Consider the following 12,823-nt stretch of genomic DNA (forward strand, 5'->3'; position numbering starts at 1 on the left):
GGCATTTATTGAAGTACTTATTATTTCCTCTGGTGAGTCCTTCAGCTAGCAGAATTTTAAAAGACACGTAACCTGAAGGATTTACTTAATTATATTCTGCATTTGATTTTAATGGAGAAACTAAGCATTACAGCGCACTAAGCCATGAGATAGAAATAACCATTCTTTAGGAGAGATGCTGACACACTTTCATGCTTAATTTGGTAATTTTCTGACAGCCATGCCATTTTCTGCCTCTGTTGCTTTTTAAATTAATGTTGAAGAAATTTCCTTACTGTAGGTGGACAGTGTGAGGATGAAAAATTCTCACCTCATGGAAGCATCCAGAATACTTTATTTAACCTGTCCACCAAGAACTCACCCCCCAGTGTCGATTAATGAATTCACAAGTTAGAATGCACATGCTTTTTCTGAAAAAAAAAATTTTTTTAAATCTCTGTTGATCTAGTCAATTAAAATGAAAATGATTGCCCTTCCTGTTTCTTAATATATCATCCCAAATTTCTGTTACAACCGGTGTCCTAAAAATCTCCTTGATGATCAGTTGGATATAAAATTGTAAATACACACCTGATCCAAAATAACAATTAAACACATCGCCCCCACATCTTTAAAAAGACATTAAAGCTTAACGTTACATACATAGTCGACAAATTCCATACCTAGTGATTAGTTGCTATTGCACAAAAGTAAAGCCACTGGAATGTCATGCAACATTTCTTCCTGTTCCACTGCTACTCCCTGCAACCGTTTAGAAGCTCTTCCTGTCCCTATTTGCTTCCAACATTGCACACATTTTCTTCTCATGCTTAAAAATAAATGTCAAGTTCCTGATCTTTTGTTAAAGATTCTTTGCCAAAGATGGTTTCACAGCAGGAACCTTCCTAGAGAAAGAGTTGGCTCACATTCCTGCTAAGAATGTAACCTGGGAATGATGGAAAAATAATTATAATCAATGTCATAGAGCATATGGGTTTCTACCAAGATGCCTGCCAAATGGGACCTGCACTAATCTTTTCCATCTACTATCAGTCGGTTGACTCTAGCAAATAAATTCTTCATATTTGGATAAATGAAAGCCCAAAGCTCACACATATTTCTCCCATATCTGAGAGGTTTCTGAGAGAAACCAGTAAATGCCTTGCATTTCTTAAGCTTAGTTTCCATAAAACTACAGTTATTGTGTTTTTGTGCCTATAAACATGGAACTGCCTTATTTCTACTTTATCCCTCATCCTGGGTAACCCATTAATGTCAATCTCTCCCTCTCTCTCTCTCTCTCTCTCTCTCTCTCTCTTTCTCTCTCTCTTTCTCTCTCTCTCTCTATATATATGTATAGCACATTTTAAAAGCATTGTACTTTATGTTGATGCATGTTTCAGCTGGATACACCCCAACAGTATGTGTTGTTTCTAAAAGAGGATAATATTGAGCTGATTAAATGGAAGCAGAAACACCTGGTACATATCACTATGGAATAAGGTCTGGGTGATTTAATTAAGATCTTTATTGTTATGAAGTGGCTTTCCAAGTATTTTTCCACTGAACTTCTATTTCACTCTACCATCCACCCTGCTTTTCTTCTCTCAGGATATGTGCCAGGTGGTCTGTAGCTCTTTTAGGAGAGAATTTTCTGTCTATGGAATCTCAGAACACAAGGAAATCAGAGGCACATTTGAATTTTCCTTACAAGTCTCTGTGTTTCAAACATTTGAGGGCTTAGATCAATTTGACTCTTTTCGACACAGTGAAAAGATAAAATGCAGCCTCTCTTAAACTAGCATTCTATTATTTTTCTGAGCATAAATAAATCAATAAACACAATAAATGTATAGTTTATGCTTTCTTGTTACACAGTGCAGAGTTAGACAAACGGGGAATATTCCAATTAAATATTGGTAGTTTTTGTTTCCAATATTTAGAATATTTTAAGCAAAGAGAGAAATGAATTGAAAATGACGTTGCTGTTTTCTACTATGACGCTTCATTCACAGATCTAGCACTTAATTAACAATGATGCAATAAAGTGGACAGCTGCTTCTCTGTCCTAAGACCCCTCTGCTCCTATTGAGACATTCAATATAGCTGTCTGAACGTTCAAGTCCTACTCAAGTAAAGATTTCTAGAGAGGAGTTGTATATTAATATTGTGATTCCCCCAAGCCATGCAACCCAGCTCCAGCTCCGACTGCTAGAGTTATAAAGACGAAATGACTTTTTTTCCCAAGCAGCAGTATCATCTTTCAGGAAGACTTGCATTTCACTTCTTATTTTTCCCCCAGCTTACGTCTGTAAAACCTTACGAAAACCGACCAAGATGACCAATATTCTTAAAATCAGCTGGGTACAAATACTACTCAGCCATAAAAAAGAATGAAACAATGCCATTTGCAGCAACACAGATGGACCTAGAGATTATCATACCAAGTGAAGTATGTCAGACAGAGAAAGACGAATGCCATATGATACCACTTATATGCGGAATCTAACATATGACACAAATGAACATATCTATGAAACAGAAACAGACTCACAGACATAGAGGACAGACTTGTGATTGCCAAAGGGAGGGCGGAGAGGGAAGGACTGGGAGTTTGGGATTAGCAGATGCAGACTAGTATACAGAGGATGGATAAACAACAAGGTCCTAATGTACAGCACAGGGAACTATTTTCAATATCCTGGGATAAACCATAAGGGAAAAGCATATGAAAAAGAAGGTGTATATATAACTGAGTCACTTTGCTGTACAGCAGAAATTAACAGAATGTTGTAAATCAACTATCCTTCAATAAAATTTTTGGAAAAATCAGCTGGGTGCAATTTTGTATTCGTAAAGTAAAATGAGTCGGAAATGGACATTCTCACACAACAACTATTCAGAGCAGAATGGAAACTAGAACTCAAAGACTCAAAGCGTTTTGCCTCGGAAAAAAGTTCTAGCTATATTTTCTCTGTAATTGGTTTGAAAGAACCCAGAAATCAAATTTGCCGAATACTGATCCCATATAGAGTATTCTGTGAGGATACTATCTATAGCACCAAAACGCTCCACAATTTGGCTTGTAGGTAGCCAGATAAGATTATAGGAGTTTTCTTTTTCTGAGTAGGCTGTGCTGTGCTTATTAATAATAAAAACACCTCACCCACTCGCTCACTCTAAAGGCAGGCTCCAGCGCCCTAGTGAATTGTGTTCCCAAATTTATTACTTAGTTGGTTGTTTAGAAACCCAAATGGTTTTTCCTTAGGCATAATAGTATAAGTGGTAGTTAAATTCCAAGCATAAACTCCAAATCTGATTGACTTCTAAGTCATAGGAGCAAGACCAGCCTGAGTTCCAGCTGCTAAGGGACAACATCTGTGCTGATTATCCTCCATTCATCGCCTGCTCTGTGCTCCGGAAGACTGGGCACTGGGCTACAAATGGATTCATTTACCCAGGATCCCTTGCTTGGCTTTGGCCAGTCAGGGGCATGGATCAGAGAGGAGAGAGTCTGAGGAGAGAGAGGATGGGGTATTTCTTCATCTGTTCCTATTTTGCTTAGGTGCTGCCTATCTGGCAATGGCAGTGTCCCTCCAAGCTTACATCTCTAGCTGGGCAGCATCTCCTCCACAGCTCTAGTTCTTACTGGGCTCTGGGAACATCATTCATTCACTCCCCTTCCCTCCCCCTCCATCCCCTTCCATCGTCTTGGGGGTATAACCTCTCTCTGCTCTTGCTAGTCTTAGGTATCTCAACATCCTGGTTCTCTTAACCTAGCCCACGCCTTGGTTAAAAATCTCATTAACATTTCTTCATTTGTACCATCTGAGTGGAATTCCATCCCATCAAGACCCTGACTGAGAGAGTGAAGAAAGAAAAGGAAAAAGAGTTTCTTATTCCTTTCCTGGGTGCAGAATTTCAGGATCATTCATGTGTCTAACAGATATTATGTTCCTCCTATATGCCATTGATTGAGAATAAAACATATCTAGTCCCTGCCTTCAAGGAACTTATTTTCCTATTTGGAAAGGCAAACTCAGTAAATATACAAATGAATAAACAAAAGGATTATATGTTCCAGGAAATATTACATAGGAAATAGGGTGCACTGATAGAGGATCATTGGTGAGGAGGGCAATTTGGGATAGGGAGGTCAGGGAAGGCCTTGCTGAGAAGGTGACATTTAACTGAGACTTCGAGGTTGAGAAGGAAACAGAGCTGTGCAAAGAGCTGGCAAAGGGCAGGGGGACATGCATTTCAGGCAGAAGGAGCTGAGAATGTAAAGGCTGAGAGTTGAGAAAAGAGCTTGGTGGGAAAACCAGGACTATGGCAGCTGTTTGACTTCAGAGGAAATTAAAGACAGATATTTGCAAGGCACATGGGGAGTTGAAGGAAGGAAAGTGTGACTGAAGTGGGGGCCAGGTGGAGAGTGTACAAGATGAGGCTGGACAGTTGCTCAGGAAACTCAGGGCAGAGCCCTAAAGGCCAGGACAAAAAGTATGGATTTTATTCCAAGTGTAATAGGAGACACAAAGAGTTTTTAAAGAGCAAAGTGATATGGTCTGATTTATCTTTTTCAAAGCCCACTCTAGCTGCTCTAGGGAGAAGGGCTTCAGGGAAAAACAAGTAGAATCAGGCAGAAGAGTCAGAATGCTATTAAAACAACCCAGGCGCAAGATGACTACAGTTTGTTCTAAAGAAGAGGGAGCAGAGATGCAGAGAAGCAGACCTCTTTGAGTTTTTGTAGAGGTAGAGCTCATAGGATTTGGAAAGAACTAGGAGGGAAGCAAGGGAAAGGGAGGAATTAAGGATGACTCCCAGGGACTTCCCTGGCGATCCAGTGGTTAAGACTCTGCACTTCCACTGTAGGGGGTACGGGTTCGATCCCCGGTCAGGGAATTAAGATCCCATGAAGCCTCGCAGTGCAGCCAAAAATTAAAAAAAAAAAAAAAAAAAAAAGGGCAACTCCCAGTTTTCTGGCTGGGGCCACTGGTTGGGTGTTGGAGCTGTTTATGGAGAGGAGGAAGTAGAACGATGGAAAGACTGATAAGATGAAGATGAGTCAGATGGCAGGCAGATAGCTACCATAGCCTGGGGCTCAGAGGACAGATTTGAGCTGGGGATCTTTTTTCCAGTCTCTTAGTGGTCAAGCAGGTTTCTCAGCCAAGCTGGCTTAGGTCTAAAGGGATCTCCATCAGGTCTGGATGTACTTACTAGAACAGGGGTTTAGATGGGAAGCCCCAGTTAGTAAAAAAGCATTCCTGTACCTTGATTTGTCATTAGTGCACATATTTTCTTTGAGGATCTCAAAGAAAGAGATGGTCAGTTGAAAGAAAAGACTTGAGAATTCTTAGGTCCTTCACTAAATGCCATCAAAATCTTGCCTCTAGAGTTCCAATTTCAACATGACTTAGTGATATATTTAAAGAACAGCCCCTAGAACCCAGTTTGGCTGTTGTACAATAACATCCTTACAGGGAGGCATGTACCCATAGTAAGAGAGAAGATTCTGAGGCTTTTCATTCTGGTTGTCATGGCAACAGCAACCAGGGCTCTGGATGTAGAAAGAAGGAAGAGGGAGGAGAGAGGAGAAACCAGAAGCTCTGGTGGCTGTTAGTCTTTGGAAGATAATTAAAGGCGAATATTTGTAAGCTGCATGGAGACCACACCCTGTAAATCCAGGGCAGTTAGAAGCACACAGTGTGTTAGTGGACAATTTGTTCATTTTAAGGAACAGAGATACACATGAAAGCTTTTTCAGACTCGGGGGCTAGAAGGACATCACGCATCTGTTTTATCCTCATACCCATCGCGTTGCCTGGGGTTTCATGTGTTTGAATGAATGAGCAAATGAGATCTCAAAAGAAGAATCACTACTCTCCTTATTTTACATGGGTTCTAAAGTTGCTAGGTGGACAGATTATTTGGGTAAAGATTCTATTTTACATCAAAACCATATTCATATTATGGTCAGCGATTATAGGGTGACAAGCCCGAAAGGCAGACTCACCTCCAAACCAAAAGACCAAGTCAGGGGCTTCCTAGGTGGCTCGGCGGTTAAGAATCCGCCTGCCAATGCAGGGGACACAGGTTCAATCCCTGCCCCAGGAAGATCCCACATGCTGTGGAGCAACTAAGCCTGTGTACCACAACTATTAACCCTGTGCTCTAGAGCCTGCAAGCCACAACTACTAAGCCCTTGTGCCGCAACTACTGAAGCTCATGTGCCTAGAGCCCGTGCTCCAAACAAGAGAAGCCACCACAATGAGGAGCCACGCACCACAATGAAGAGTAGATCCCACGCGCCACAACTAGATAAAGCCCGTGTGCAGCAAAAAAGACCCAACGCAGCCAACAAATAAATAAATTTATTTATTAAAAAAAAAAAAGACCAAGTCAGGAGGTCTCACTCTCTGGGGTTGATTTTGATAATCATTCACCAAACATGAATGGGATATTATATAACTATATAGTCCCACGGAAACCCATGGTAGAATAGGCTTTGGATTAGATTCTTGAGGTGATTAAATTTCATATATTTATAGGGACTTCCCTGACGATCCAGCAGTTAAGACTCCGCACTCCCAAAGCAGGGGGCCCAGGTTCGATCCCTGGTCAGGGAACTAGATTCCACATGCATGCCTCAACTAAGGAGCCCGCCTGCTGCAACTAAGACCCAGCGCAACCAAATAAATAAATAAATAAATATTTAAAAAAACAAACAAACACTCTGCCCTTCCACTGCAGGAGGCACAGCCAAAAAAAATATTTCATCTATAGACTGAGACTCCTCGATTCATTGAAAGTTGTGGCAGTGAGGAAAGGTGACAGTGTGATAGAGAATACAGACAAATGGGCAGTCAACCCTAAAAAGGAAACCTGAGGAATGAAAATTTATTCAAGGGAGGGGAGTATATCTGGTGCTCACAGATATCCAGACACTCAAAAGGGAAAATCCCCAATGGTGTGGGCCCTTTGGTAGCCTATGTAAAATGTCCCTTAAGACCTTTCCCTTACCTCTGCTCTAATTCTGTTCACCAAGCAGCCAGTATTTTAATTACTAATTCTCTTTTCTTTAGATGCTGAAGACAGTACCCTGGATGAGAAACACGCATATCTGATCACTGGAAAAGTATATTCTCCTTTCTAAATTGCACTGAGAATAAAATTCAGGGACTTCCCTGGTGGTCCTGTGGTGAATACTCCACGTTCCCAATGCAGAGAGCCATCCCTGATCAAGGGACTAGATCCTGCATGCTGCAACTAAAACCTGGCCCAGCCAAAAAAAAAAATTCAAACAAGATTTCAGCTTTCATGATTGGGCTGCTACTGATTTCTCTGACCTCAACTCCCGTCACTCTCCCATTTCGCTCTAGGTTCTAGTCATGTGGACCTCTCTCTTTCCACTCCTGAAATTCACCAAACTTTCTCCTGCCTTCCAGTTACAGCTGCCAGCAGTGCTCTTCTCCCAGATCTCCCCATGGCTGGTTATTTCTCACCAATCAAATCTCAGCTCACAGATCCCCTTTCCAAAAAAGGCCTTTCCTGAGCTCTGTGCCTGTGGTCGCCACCTTTCCCCTTTGACGTTCACCCCCTCTCCACCAGCAGTCACTAGCTACCCTTAGCCTGTTTTATTTATCACTATATAGTATTTTATTTGTTCACTTGTTTATTATCTGATTCCCAAACTAGAATTGCTGCAGTCTCAGCAATGAGCAGAGTCAATACTCAATATATATTTGTGAAATGAGTTGAATGTAGTACGAGTTGCTCTAGACTAGAAAGAGGAGATACAAATAGAGAGAGTGAGCTGAGGTATATGAAAGCTTCCCCTGGGCCCACACTGTTACTTTTACAAAGCACCATTAAAGTGCAGTCGTTGCATGTCTTATTCTTGGTTCTGTATGTCCCTTTATTCCCACTCCACTTTAGACCGTGAACAACTTGGGACAAGGACCATGTTGTTCATTTTAACATCTCCAATGTCCATATAAATGCCCATAAGTTCCCTCAATGCCCTGCTGATGGAAATGGACAAATTCAGAGAAAAATTAGAGACTTTCTGTTGGGTGAGCTTGGCTTAACTGGCTGGAAAAGTGCCTGCGAGAATAAGCAGTGTCTACAAGTCAACAAACAGGTATGTACGGGTAGTGGCAGCAGCAAAAGATAGCCTAGGGTGAGACCTTTAGCCCTCCTTCCCCTGTAATCTCCATCACACCCTCCAAGGAACCCCTCAAAAGATTCCAGGCAATTCCCCAACCAGACTGCTGCCCTGAGCTGTTCCTGCTTAGGAAAGCTAGAGCCATCTCAGTACATGGAAGTCAGACAGAAGCAGCTCCCACTTGATACAAGTCCAAAAAAGAGACTTATGAAAACAGACCAGCTGAAAGTACGGGTGCACAAAGGAGTCATCAGTAAGGACCAGAGTCCAAAAAGGAATGACTGGAAAGAACTGCTTCATGTTTTAAACATTGCCAGGCTGAGTAACATGACACCCAACTTGTGTTTTAGCTCAACTATATATAGTTTGCATCCTTGAATTCACTCATACTATATATAGTAGAGTTTTATTCATGCACTCGAACTGATTACGTGTCCTGGACTGAAGTGTTCCAGCGGTGCCAAAAATGAAGAGAAAATGGAAATCTTCGCCAGACCTATGGGCATGTTCTTTACGCCCGCTGCCGTCTTCACTAATGCGTGGTGGCGGCAGAAAGCTAATTGAGACCAGCCATGGAATAACAGGGTAGAGGTTCCCTTGGAAAGAGTGCCTCCTTTTGGGCTTTCCCTTTGGAGTATTTATTTATTTATTTAGAAACTGGCTATGGTCATCCTTCAGAAATAATACACATTAAAACAGGGTTTAAACTCCCAAATAATCACCCAGGTTTCATAACAAAAGAATTGCACAGTGAGTTTATTGTCTTGTCCGACTCAAGAAAGACAGTTCTAATTAACTGCTCATCATGAACTGCTTCATCAGTTTCAGTCTTTGGGATATAAACCATTTTTATTTAACGTTTGCTCATTCTGGACTAACCCAGCAATGTTCCTGACCTGTTTTGAAGAGTAAAATGTTCTCTGCATCGCCTATTTCGGGCTGAGAAACTCATTTTAATTCCAGACTCTCAAATCTCTTTTAAAAAGCTACTTTTGGTCATCTCTCCAAATCTGGAGCTGTCTGGTGGGAGTAAGCCCTGAGAGTCCCTAACGGATGGGAAGTATTTCTGAGGGGGTGCTGTGGTGAATGTTTGAATATGAATAAATGCCCAGCATCTAACATCCTTCCTGACAGTATACCCTGGTTTCACTTTGGGGGATTACTCCTCTGCTCTCTATCTAATGCACTTCAGACGAAGTTCACTTGCTCCAGCTCACTTGCTTTCGCTCCTGCTCCTAGACTAAGCCAATGATGGCATGCTATCTGTTTGGTTACCGTGATTGGTTGGGAGATGGGCACATGATTCAAAGCAGGCCAATCATGAGACTTCCCTGGTGGTCCAGTGGCTAAGACTCCCTGGCTCCCAATGCAGGGGGTCTGGTTGGATCCCTGGTCAGGGAAATACATCCTGCATGCCATGACTAAAGATCCTGCATGCTGCAATGTAGATACAGCACATGGCAATGAAGATCCTGTGTGCCACAGACAAATAAATAAATAAATAAATAAATATTTACAAAAAAACAAAAACAGAAAACAGGCCAATCAAAATCCGTAAGATGGGACTTCCTTGGTGGCAAGTAGGTAAGAATCCGCCTGTCAATGCAGGGGACATGGGTTCAGTCACTGGTCTGGGCAGATCCCACATGCCGAAGAGCAACTAAGCCCGTGCCCCACAACTACTGAGCCTGCGCACTCTAGAGCCCAGGAGCCACAATTACTGAGCCCATGTTCTACAACTAATGAAGCCCTCGCACCTAGAGCCTATGCTCCGCAACAAGAGAAGCCCCCACAATGAGAAGCCCATGCACCTCAGCAAAGAGTAGCCCCTGCTCACCACAGCTAGAGAAAGCCCACACACAGCAACAAAGACCCAATGCAGCCAAAAAAATAAAAAATAAAATAAAATAAAGCGGGCAGTGACTCAAGAATAGCTGATAGTTACCATATGCAAACGAAGCCTTGTCACTGCCAAAAACAAAATAAAACAAACGAAAACAAAATAAAACAACAACAAAAAAACCCCCGTGACTCAGTTCTGGGACTTTTATTGGAGCTATTACAGGAAAAGTGTAATTGGTTGTTGTGATGTTGGTAGCCTGTAGTGGCCAGGGACCATTCATTGGCAACTACAGAATAGAACTCATTTTGAGGAAGTAGAACACTGGATCCTAGCGTTCTCTAGTTTACTGCCTGAATCAAGTTGTGCCTGAAGATCTACGTCTGGACTTTCTGGCCTACTGCAGTCAATAAATTTCTTTTCTTCTGAGATCAATTTGAGTTGGGTTTTCTGACACCTGCATCAAATACAGCAGAAAATTTAGTACTTGAGCAAGAGAGGAGAGTAGGTTGAGGATTCATGGGGCTGGCATAAGCGATTAGTATGGGGATCTACCTAGAAGGCCTAAAGATAACTTTATAGGTCCCAATCTACCAATTAGGGATCCTGCTCTTCCAGGTAATTTTTAATTTAATTTAATTTTGTATTTCATGACTCAAAAGTCAAACTAAATAAAAAGGTATATACAAAAATATTCTACACCTTCCCTTTTCCCCCTTCAGCTCTTTTACTTGATGGGTAATAATTTTTAATATTTTTTGGTTTATTCTTCCAGTGTTTCTTTATACAAATATAATCAAATATATTAACATATTTTTTATTTCCCCCTTTTTGTTAAACAGAAGATAGCATACTTGGCTTTGTTTTACATGCATTTTATTGCTTCAATATAGAAGTTCATTCAGAGTGCCTTTCTTTGCTATTCTATAGTGTCTTTGTATTTTCCTGGTGCTTTCCACATAATATTTGAAATAGCTCAGAGCCTTATTTAGCATATCCTACCACTTCTCTGCTCTGTTACCCTGGAGACATCTTAGTTTAATACTGGAGAATCCTATCTCACCAGAATTAGAGAATCCAAATCAAGGAGACAAAATAAGGGTCAGACTCTAATGTTAAGAGAAAAAATAATCTAGAAAGTCCAATCTGAATGCTAACAAACAGACTATTGCAGGTGGTAGAAGGGCAATAGCTATGAAAATTAAAATGCCAAAAAGTCTAAATTTTTTAGATCAAAAAGAGAGATTAGCATTGACAAGGACATAGGCGAATGTCCCAGAAAGAAGAGTATATATTGCCACCAAATGATTCATGGTTTTGATTAGATGTCAAACTTAGTCTTCTTGGTTGGGCAAAAAAAATCTCTGATCAAAGCAATACATTGACCTACAGGATCTTACATTCACAGATGTCTTACTAACCCTTTCAACAGACAGTGGCTTAAACAGGCCTGACAGCCTCAGAACTCAGCCCTGAAAGTATAAGATAATTTACTTGGAAATATGTGAAAGAGAACACTTTCCGATTAAGTCTATATGGTGGACGACCTAAAATTAACCTTCTTCGGGAATTCCCTGGTGGTCCAGTGGTTAGGACTCAGCACTCTTACTGTCAGGGGCCCTGGGTTCAATCCCTGGTTGGGGAAAGCCCATAAGCCTCCAGGCGCAGCCAAAAAATAAATAAATAAAATTAATGTTTTCCTAAAAATTATAGTTAAAAAAAATTAAAATTATAGTTAGCCTTCAATATGAGAGGAAAATGTCTAAAAGAATATGAATTTCAATGAAACAATGGGTTGAATATGAAGGGCTATCTACAGATGCACTTATAATTTGACTGCAGAGAGACTTGATAATTCACCCTATTCTACTAGGTATTTGGCACCTGGATAGACTGAACACAGTGCTTGGCACATAACTGACTGCTGAATAACTGTGGGTGAATAAAGAAATCACTTTGGGACTTCCCTGGTGGCACAGTGGTTAAGAATCCGCCTGCCAATGCAGGGGTCACAGGTTCAATCCCTGTTCTGGGAAGATCCCACATGCTGTGGAGCAACTAAGCCTGTGCGCCACAACTTCGAGCCTGCGCTCTAGAGCCTGTGAGCCACAACTACTGGGCCCACGTGCCTAGAGCCTGAGCTCCGCAACAAGAGAAGCCCACGCACTGCAAGGAAGAGTAGCCCCTGCTCACCACAACTAGAGAAAGTCCATGCAGCAACGAAGACCCAATGCAACAATAAATTAATTAATTAATTAATTAATTAATTAAAAAAAACTTTAATAAAAAATGCAGAAATAAATTTATCTGCAGTGTGTTCATTATTGTTTTCTCCTAATACCTAGAGGCAAACCACCATCTGTGGATGTTAACTTAGTTCATTTGGTTACTCGTGTATTTAGTAGAGAGAAATTATTTTAAGAAAAGGGACTAACCATTGGATCTTATTTTTGGGGTCAGTTTTTCTTTTCTTATATTACAAAACTGTGTATTGACACACCCATTGAGGGCTGTTTTCTCTGAATTGGTTAGCTTTTAAGTGGGTTACATAAACACATTTCCATTTTTATGGTTTCATGCAGACCTTAATTAGAAGTAAATGAGCCAGGCATTCTGCTTTTTTATCCTTTAAGAAAACACAGCATTTATTGCTTAGTTTCCTTTTGATCTTCTTAAATTTGAATAGGAGAGTTAGAAGAGTCATGAGAAAAAAAAAATTTTTTTATTTTTGAGATAAATGTATTTGCCACCATGTTTTACCAAACCACAAACCCCCAAGGAATAAATGAAAATTCAAGGCAGACGTTCACAAAGAAAAAAAAGAACTTACAACAATATAA

This window comes from Hippopotamus amphibius, chromosome 17 (assembly GCF_030028045.1).
Source record: "Hippopotamus amphibius kiboko isolate mHipAmp2 chromosome 17, mHipAmp2.hap2, whole genome shotgun sequence".
NCBI classification, from domain to species: domain Eukaryota; kingdom Metazoa; phylum Chordata; class Mammalia; order Artiodactyla; family Hippopotamidae; genus Hippopotamus; species Hippopotamus amphibius.